Source organism: Sciurus vulgaris, assembly GCF_902686455.1.
Source record: "Sciurus vulgaris genome assembly, chromosome: 5".
NCBI classification, from domain to species: Eukaryota; Metazoa; Chordata; class Mammalia; order Rodentia; family Sciuridae; genus Sciurus; species Sciurus vulgaris.
In genome coordinates this window covers 77,283,647-77,294,283 of record NC_136465.1, presented here as the reverse complement: position 1 = coordinate 77,294,283, position 10,637 = coordinate 77,283,647, and positions in this window count along the sequence as shown.

The following is a 10,637-nucleotide window of genomic DNA, read 5'->3' as shown; positions in this document are numbered from 1 at the left end:
GAGAGGGTGGGGGCTGCAGGCCGGGGGCTGCGGGCCGGGCTGGAGGAGGGGGCTAGTGGGGAGGTGCTTCCGGGGCAGCCGGACCCCTCCCCCGACCCTCCCCCTCCCCTCGGCGCCCTCCGCCCCCCTCCCGCGCGTCCCTCGTTTCCTGCCGGCGCCCGTTGCCATGACGACGCCGCTCCCGGGCCTCTGCGTTCTAGGCCCTGAGGTTTTTTTCCTCTCTTGCTTTCTCCTCTTTTTTCTCCCTTCTTTCTCTCCGAATTCTGCTCCTTGGTTGGGAGGAGAAATCGAGAAAGTGCTGGCCTCTAGTGGGGAACTCACCTCTCTGAGAGGAGAGGGAGATGGAGAAGGGAGGGAAGTGACGTGAAAGGGGAAAAAGAAGGTATTTTCTGGAGCTTCTGGGAATAAGGGATAGAAAGAAAAGATCAAAGGGACTAACTGGCGGAGAGGAAGAAAGCAAACAACGACCCTAGAGAAACGATAGTTTGGGGAAAGAAAGAAAAGGAGAGAGAAAGAAAAACTTGAGGGGAAAAAAAAAAAAAAAGGATTGAGGGAAAGGAAAATAATGATTGTTTAATCCTTCTCCTCAACTCCAAGAAGGCGGGAAAGAATGCTGCGCAGAAACAGTGAACCCATTAGAGGTTAACATTCATTTAAAAGCAGCAACTTGCTTTGAATAACATTTAACTCTGCAATTTCAGGGATCTTTGTATGCTTATGGGTTCTTAGATTTAAGTATGTATGTGAAAGAATTAGGTCGGCAAAAGCAATGGAAAAGGCAGAGTATAAAGAGATGTAGAACAATGGGGTTGTATTTGGGAACAGGAAACATTTGGTGGGGGAGCCTTTGTCATTTTATTTGTTATAGCAATTTATCAATTTTTAATTATTCTCTCAATCTTTGAACATGAAACAAATATTTATAGGGCACTCACTTCATGCCAACCAGTTTTAGAAGCTTGAATTGAATCAGTGCACGGAACAAAGATAACTGTCCTCATTAACCTTTACAGAATGGGTGGGACGCCTTGTTGACTAATAACTAGGATTGATGCTTTTCATGCTGCTATCAAGGTCTTTTGCTAACCTCTGCTCTAGCCAGTCATTTTCTCTGACAACCCACGCTTCATTTTCTCCTTAAAAGCCCATGCATGATTTGGTTTTGGAGGAAAAAAATACAAGCTTCTCTTTGTTTATAAATTAGATCCATTTATATTTGCATTCAGAGAGGAGTGTGTGGTCTCCCAGCTCTTAATTTGTGGTAGCCAGATTTATATCAGGTAAAATCTCTTCTAGGCTTCTAGGAACCAGTCAGACAAGTATGTGAAGGAAGAAACCAGAGGGCAGCCAAAGGACTGGAAGAGCAAAAACAGGGGTGTGAGGAGGTGAAAAGGTATGTTGCCAGGCCACGAATGACAGGAATTGGCTGAGGATGAATTGAAAAGATTCTGGCAAGGAGAACTAGTGGTTAAAAACTAAGTGAAGCATTAGTCACTTAATTCAAACCTAGACTTTTGGCATGTTAAAGAAGTTTAAAAACTTTCTTACAGAGAGTTACAAATGGGTATGTTGAACCTAAGCTTAATTTAGCACGAACAAAAAAGTATACATTAAATTTTCAGATTACACAGCTTTCAGCCAAAAAAAGTTACATGCTCCCATCGCTGAATTATCACTGTTAAGTGTCCAAAGAAGTACTGTATTATATAGCCACAGAATAAGGAATTCAGATGCCAAAGGGTGTGCACTTTTTTCCCCCAATAACTGTGGAACTTGTACACCTACACAGTACGTAACCACTTCATGTTTCAGCCCCTTTAGAAGTAAAGCAGAATTACTACTGTTGCATATAGTTAGATTCTGCCTCTGAAGATTATTTTATGCTTCCTAGGTCACAGGCTTCTACACCTACTAGATATTAGGAGATAAGAGAGTGATGTTTCATATAAATTTAGCAGGGGAATAATCTATCACTGAGTGCCCTGTATTGATTATGGTCTCATAGTTCAATTCTTATACATAAAGGTGTGTGCCCTGTATCTCACAGAATTCTTTTCAAGTTCATTTTTCTCCAAAACAGACCAGTCTTCCATGATCATAGATCTAAGCAATTCCCATCCCCAAAAATAAAACCAAAAGGCAAAAATTTTAGTATAAAAAAGATGTTTCAACAGAAAACTGAAGTTACAGGAAAGCCTCCACAAGAAAATCATTTTTCATAGACTAAATTAGCTCTGAGAGCAGGCGCTAAAGAGTTTATCTCCGCCTAAACAAAGCAAAACAATGTGTGTTCCCTAGAGACTCTTCAACTGACCGTTTTTTTTTTTTTTTTTTTTTTTTTTTAATCTTTGCTAAACTTGCTCATTTTCATTTAATGATTCTGTTGGAATTGGCCTATTCTTTTTCAAACCAAATAGTTCTTATGTATGGAGGCTAGGTAATTTCTTTACTCTGCATAACACTAAAGGTCATTAGCCTAAACAGGTGAAAAGGAAATGCATTCAACCTGTTTTGTAGAAGCCCTCAGTAAAAGGCCTCTGGGTTCAATCCCAGTGCCACAAAAGAGAGAAAGTGAACCCTCTTGCAAACTTATCTAAAGTAAGAATCAGGATTTGAAAGGAAATCAACCATTTGGCCACAATTAAAATAAACAGAATAGAAAGTAAGTTAATATACTTTTTCACAACAATGAACATTGAGTAGCATTCTTTATGCTTCTCCTCTAAACCCAGCATTGTGCAATAAATTGTGAAATAAATGATGAAAAAAGTGATGGTTCTTACCCTGGGTGTTAGTATGATTACAGTGTGTCTGTCTACAACTAATAAAGTAAGAATATGTGACCACGTTTTATACAAATATGGATAGGATACTGTAGAGAAAAAAAGGGAATCATAACCTTTAAAACACAGCAACTAATTGGTAGAAGTCAACCACCATATACATCCTACCTAATCTCACCACTATTCTCTATACTACTTTAAGGTCTAGTTGGGAGAAAATGAGATGAAGGTTAAGAAGATTTCTAGATTCTTAGATATTTTAAACAAAGGAAGAACTTTAAAATTATCCAACCTCTTCAGTTTTCAGTGGAGAAAATTAAAACCTTACAGATACATATAGAAAAGGGACATTTCAGGGCTAAGGATGTAGCTCAGTAGTAAAGTGCTTGCCTCACATGCACAAGGTTCTAAGTTTGATCCCCAGCACAATAAAATGAGATAATACCTAGTAGTTGATAGAAATGAATGAAAGGCATACAAAATACTTCATATAATATTTCACACAGAGTATAAGCTATTATGTTTTGGTAATTCAAGATACTTTTAGCATTACCAAACATGTATTAGTCCACTCTTTATGCTTTATTCAGTTTATGCAGCAACATATAATTTAACCTATAACTTATTAATTTATAATTTAATGACTTTATACAATGAACTTATCATTATACAAAGAGAATATTCCCTTCCTTGTGTACTAACTTTACCTTTGTTAGACTTCATACTTTTCTGGTCTGCTATTTCAGGTTTTAAGTACAAATTCATGTTGACACCAGGCACTATATTTATACCCTCTGGGATTATGCACCCTAGGCCAAGAGAGCTAGGCCCAGAGAATTCTAAAGGGAAAAACAATTCATAATATAGTCTTTGCTTATGGCTTGAAACATGTTTCTGTTGTTGAGGTTTTGTGGTGGGGGTGGGGGGTTGTCTGTTTGTTTGTTTGTTTGGCATTTTGTTTGCAGTACTAAGAATGGAAGCCAGGGGTGCTTTACCACTGAGCTAAGTCCTCAGACCTTTTAACTTTATTTGGGAAAAGGGTCTAGCTAAATTGCCCAGGCTGGCCTCAAACTTGTCATCTTCCTGCCTTGGCTTCCCAGACCTCTAGAATTATAGGTGCACCATCATGTTGGTGAATTCAGCCCCCTCAGTAATATTTTCTTCTGGTTATTAATCTTTAATTATTAGGTAAGGAAATTAAAGCTCAGAAAGGTTAGATACTTTGCTCAAGGTTCATAGTAAGTAGTAGAGTTAGACCTTAAATTCAGATCTAACTCCAAAGCTAATAACTACTTCAAGTCCTTCACAGCATGAAAACAGAGTAGTGCAAAAAGTTCTATTTAAAATGCTTAGCACACACATAAATGTTTGCACAAAGGAGCTTGTCATTTGCCATTGTAAATGCCTGCAGTGTAAGGTCTACTCTGCCTTTGTTAACTAGGGAAATAGCTCTATTATCAGTCTACAAAGATACTGAGGAAATGTCTCTGCAAACAATCAAAAGACATTTCTGTGTGATTTCCCCTAATTCTGCTTTCTCTCTTGTCTACTTGTAAACTCTGGTAAGCAGAAAAATTGACCTCAAAAATGACCTCATCCATGAAACATGTGCATATGTTATGCTACATAGCAAAGGGGAATTAAAGTTATTGAAGTTGCTATTGGAATTAAGCTTCCTGATCAACTAACATTTTTTTTTTCAGCGCTAACAGTCGAAACCAGGGCCTCATGCATGCTAGTCAAGTGTTCTACCACTGAGCTACATCCCTAGCCCTCAATTGACTTTTTTTTTTTTAATTAATTTATCTGAAATGACTCCACTGACCTTTTTTTTTTTTTTTTTTTTTTTTTAGTTGTAGATGATTTTTTATTTATTTGTTTTTATGTGCTGCTGAGGATCCAACCCAGTGCCTCACACGTGCGGGTAAGCACTCTACCACTGAGCCATAGCCCCGGCCCCCTAACTTTTTAATAAAGGGACACTATCCTTTTTTTTTTTTTTTTTTTTTTTTTTTTAAACAGGGTCTTGCTAAGTTGCTTAGGGCTTCACTAAATTGCTGAGGTTGACTTTAAATTTGCCATCCTTCTGCCTCAGACTCCTAAACCGCTGGGATCACAGGTGTGCACTACCATGCCAGGCCTAAAGGGAGATTATCATGGATTTGGGCAAATGCAATCACAAGTTCTTTAAAAGTGAAAGCGTTACTGAAAACTTGGTCCTTGTCTCTGATGGCAATTCAGTAACAAGGACATGGTTTTGAGAAAAGGGGAAATGAAGGTTTATTGCTTTGCTAGCAAAGGAGAAGCACAGGGCACTTCTGTTCCAGAGGCCGTGATTCTCTTCAACTGGGGTTTTTAAAGAGGTGATTCAAAGGTTGGGTTCTAGGTGTTTTCTGTCAGAGTTGTAATTCACTTGTTATTTTGGGAGACAGTCATTTCTGAGATCTTCTGGTGCCATCCCCAAGTCTGAATTACTTGGTTCCTGTGGTGGGTATGTGCTCAAGACAGATAACTCTGCCTAGGATGGGGAAGAAAGGTAATCCTGTTTCCCTAAAATTAGGGAGGAGGAGGGAGAAAGGAAGAGAAATGTGTCCTTTTAAAAATGTCAGTGGCAGAGCAGCAAGGGCTATGTGCAAAGCATAAATGGACTACAGTTGGAAAAGTGGGAGGCAAAACAGACAGTTTGAGTGATATGATATGAGAAGTACTCAACCTGTCATTGCTGACTTTGAAGATGGAAGGAGACCATGAACCAAGCAATGTGAGAAACCTCTAGAAGCTTCAAAAAGCAAAGAAGTAGATCTTCCTTTACATCCTCCAGAAAAGAACCTAGCCCTGCTGACACCTTGATTTTCACCCAGTGAGATGCATGTCAATTTTCTGACCTATGGAACTGTAAGATAATACATTTGTGTTGTTATAAATCACTAAATTTGTGGCATATTATTGTGGCAGCATTAGAAAATTAACGTAAGCTAGCGTAGGAGAGGAAAACTTCCACGTATTCTCATAGGTTCTATGACTGGTTCAAGAATTAAACTTGTAAGGAAATTCCATGAAAGCACACTGGACACGGGAAATCACATGAAGGGAATTTATTAAGCAAACAGAGTGTCTCCCTGCAGGGTAAGAAAGAAAATGAAAGGAAAAGAGAAAGGGCGCTTGCTAGAGAGTGGAAAGCAAGGAGGAGGAAAAGCAAGTGTGTAGGAGAGAGAAGCAAGAGAGGAAAGATGGCAGTTGAATTTCGCGGGGCTAACAGGGGACCAATAACGGAGAAGGATACTTGCAAGCTGACTGATGAACCAATAGCTAGCTAGGATGTTCACAGATTGACAGTGGTTGGGAGGTGGGGAAAATGACTGCAACAGAATGGGCAAGGGAGCAGCTTTATACATTACAAAAGTGACATAAAATAGCTGGATTTGGTTACTTGCTCCTGTAATCCCAGACTTCCTGAGACTGAGGAGGATAGCAAATTTTAGGCCAATCTCAGCAATTTGGTGAGACCCTATCTCAAAATAAAAAATTAAAAAGCGTTGGGGATGTAACTTAATCACAGTATCAAAACAGATTTAAAACAATGTTGGGGAGATAGTTCAGTGGAAGAGTGCCTCTTGGTTAATTACTAGTATCGTGCACAAATAAATAATAAACTGACATAAAACAGATTAACAAGAGAAAAAGATACAAAATGTATTAAATATTTTTAGGTGTACATGGGAATCTCTAGAAGGAATATGAAGACCCAAAGAAGTAGTTAGGCCCAAAACCACCTATATATTTTTACACAAAGAATGATAAATTATGGGGAAGTAACAAGACAAAGGAGCTTAGTCTAGGGACAATAAATTGTGGGACAGTGATGAAGCACAAAAGGACTGGAAGCAGACCTCCACGGATTCACAGAAGCCTTTATTCCTTCACAAATTCGAGTACCATTCAGACCCATTTCCCGGATGGGAAAATGGCTGTCAGTCACAGGGGGGATTTTGATTTTATAGGGTACAATGATGTAATCATTGGAAGTTATGTACGTGCAGGGGCTAGTTGAACAGTTTAAAACTTTAATTTAGGAGGGTGGTTGTAAAAAGGCTGAAACTCATTGTTGTCTGGGGAGATAAGAGTCCAGATCCCGAGGGATGAGTACTCAAATCTTGCCCACTGGTATTTGCTGTGCTTCCCTTCAGGACTAATTAGCCATGGGGGAAGGTCATGGTTTAGGGCCCAGCATTCAGTATCCACCCCTTTCCCCCAGGGCCCATTATTCCTTGGCTTGTTTCCCTTCCCTCCTCCCAAGCTGCCTCTCTCTCCATTTTTCTTCAGGTGCTACCTTACAGGAATATTATTTTCCATAACCCTTCAGTGACTAAGAAATATATTGGGGGAACCTAAAGGAAGATAAGGGTTATTTTAGTAAATTTAGTTTGTACATGCCCATTCCAGTGTCAACATCTACTCTGGTGATAAGAATGTTCTTCGCTTCCCTTATCACAGGTTTTGCTTTCTGCTATTTCAATTATCTGGAGTAAACCACTGACCAAAAATATATAAAATGGAATATTCCAGAAATAAACAATTCATAAATTTTAAATTGCATGCCATTTTGAGTAACATAATGAAATCTTACACATTGACCATCCTTCACCATCCTGTCCTGAACATGAATCATCTCTTTGTCCAATATGATGCATTGTATATACTTCCCACCCAACTGTTTGTCACTTAGTAACTCAACATGGTATTCAGCTGAACTGTAGGTGGTGATTGCAGTAGTTATGTTCAAGTTACCTTTCTATAGTATCCTCTTTTTTTTGCAGTGCTATGTGTCAAACCCAGGGCCTTGCACTTGCTGGTCAAGTGCTCTACCACTGAACTACACACACAGCCCCTTCTTACATAGTATCCTAAATTTTACTGTCTAAGTCTTTCACCTCACTGCCTCATTATTGTATCCCTTCAGATCATCACTAAAAGAAGGGTAAATATAGTGAAGTAAGGTACTTTGAGAGGGAGAGATCACATTATGTAAATTTTATTACAGTATGTTATTACAGTTGATTTTTTTTTTTTTGTCATTAGTTACTGTTGTTAATCTCTTACTGTGCCAAATGTATAAATTAAACATAATCATGGTGGGTATATATAGGAATAAATAGTATATATAGGGTTTGGATCTAAGAAATGTATTGGAACATATCCACAATGATTTAGAAGGGACACCTATATTTCAAAAAACAACATTTTAAATTGCTGTATAAACTCCAGCAATGGCCAACTATGTAACTCCTTTGTTTCATAGCAACAGGGGAGCTTCTTGTATCACAAGCTTGGACTGATCAATGAAAAATTGTTCAAGAATCATTTTGTATAGCTTTTCAGTTCTGTAAAAATGATATCGTAGTTTTCAAAAAGGTAAAATCATAATTCTCACATGAACATAAAAAGAACACATGGTAAAGATTTTATACAACTAGTTAACTCATGAAAGAACCAGTGTATTAAAATCAATTCAGTCCAGTCGTGGTGGAACATGCCTGTAAACCTAGTGACTCTAGAGGCTGCAGCAGAATTGCATGTTTTAGACCAGCCTCAGTAATCTAATGCGACCCTAAGCAACTTAGTAAGACCCTGTCTCAAAATTAAAAATTGAAAAGGGTCAGGGATGTAGGTCAGTAGTAAAGTACCACTGACTGTCCCTAGTACTCTCCCCCACACCAAAAAAAAAAAAAAAAGCTTTTGAGAAGTGGAGACATTTTCAGGCAATTTAATAAAGAGGTGTTAGAGTAAGATTGGTGAGTTATACAGTTATATATGAAATTTTTTAATGCTCTAAAGGACCATGAACCATAATGTTCAGGATTATCTTTTCTGCCACCAGACGGGAATTTGAAAACAAGGGCTACTTGAAGAGAAATCTTTGCCACTTCAGAGCTGTGAAGTATCAAAATCAGTAGGAAATCAAAAACAAAAGCTCAGAGCTGAACTCCTGAGTAAGCTTTCCCTTGTTTCCAACTTTCCAGTAATTTTTTGACAACTGTAAATCTGACTAAAGAAACAATTAGAGTTGCCAGAGTCAGAGAGAATAGATCTCTTCAGCTGCCTACAATCTCTTTCTTGGCTGCACTCTGGAGATGGCAGAGAAAACTTCAGTAAAACTGTTCCTCCCTCTCATTTCCCTGTTTTAGAAAATGACAATCTCAGTTGATGAGGCAAAAAACCTAGACTCCTCTCTTTAGATCGCACCCTACATCAGTTCATTCATTTATTCCACAGCCAACAAAAATAATTGCTTTCTCTAAGACAAGTCACTTTTTCTTTCATGGATGACCATCAGGGGTAGACAAACCACAAAAATTCCTACCTTCATGGAGCTTGCATTACAGTGGGGTCAGGGAGAGCAAGTAAAAATAAATAAAATTTAAAGTCTACTGGATGCTACATGATAACAAGTGCAATGGGGGAAATTTTTTTGAAATGAAAAGGCGTTAGGAGAATTGAGGGATGGTGCTTAGAATTTAAATAGGATGATGAGAGAAGACCTGGCAGAGATAGTAACATGAAAAAGAAATCTGAGCCAGGCATGGTGGCCCACACCAATAATCCCAGCAACTCTGAAGGCTGAGGCAGGAGGATTGTAAATTCAAGGACAGCCTGGGCAACTTAGTGAGACCCTGTCTCAAAATAAAAAGGACTGGGATGTATCTCAGTGGTAAAGCATCCCTGAGTTCAATCCCCAGTACCAAAAAAATAAAGAGAGAGAGAGATTTTAATGAGAGGGAGTATGTGTGTATCTGTTCTAGACCCAGGAATCAGGCCCCAATGTGTTAGAAGATCAGAAAGCAAAGTGACTGAACCAGAGTGAAAAAGAGGAGTTGGAGATGAGGTCAGAGTTGTAAGGAAGTGTACAAATGCCAGAGGAGGGGAAAGTGAAGGCAAGTGCAACTGACAGTTATAAAAACTAACTTTGGCTTTTATTCTGAGAAATATTAGAAGAATTTGAATAGAGAAATAACATAACCTGACATATTTTAAGAAGGTCACTCTGTTAGTACACAGGGAAGAGATGGGGGAGAGGGAAGGGGAGAGGAGGGTAAGAAGAGAGACTGGGGAGTCAAACTGATAAAATTATGTTGTATGTATGTACAGATATGCCACAATGAATCCCTCTCTATATATAATTAATAGGAACCAATTAAAAAACAAACAAACAAGAAAAAAAACAAAGAATAGACATGAGAGACAAGTATAGAAACAGATCAGTTAGTAAGCTATGGCAGTACACCAGACTGGGAAAAATTGAAGTGTTGGGAATAATCAAATACTGAATATATTTTGAAGTTAGAGCCAACAGGATTCACTGACACAATGGATCAATAGAATACACACTTCTGATGGTTTTGTTTATAGTAATAAATTTGTTCTGAGTTTTCTGTTTTTCTTAGACTAACATCATATTTACAAGACCCTGGTTAGGATTAGGCATACAATGTGTAAGGGAATTTCCACGAAACCACACCGGACACGGGAAATCACATAAGGGAGTTTATTAAGCAAACAGAGTGTCTCCCTGCAGGGTAAGAGAGAAAATGAGAGGAAAAGAGAAAGGAAAAGAAAGGGCGTGCACTAGAGAGAGTGGAAAGCCAGGAGGATAGAGAAAAGTGAGGAGGACAGAAAGAAGAATGGAAAAAGATGACGGGGAAGCTGTAGTAAACAGTTGAATTCTGCCGGGCTAATAGGGGACCAATATGGGAGAAGGATTCTTGCAAGCTGACTGATGAACCAATAGCTAGCTAGGATGTTCACAGATTGACAAGAGGTTGGGAGGCGGGGAAAATGGCTGTACCTGATGGGCAG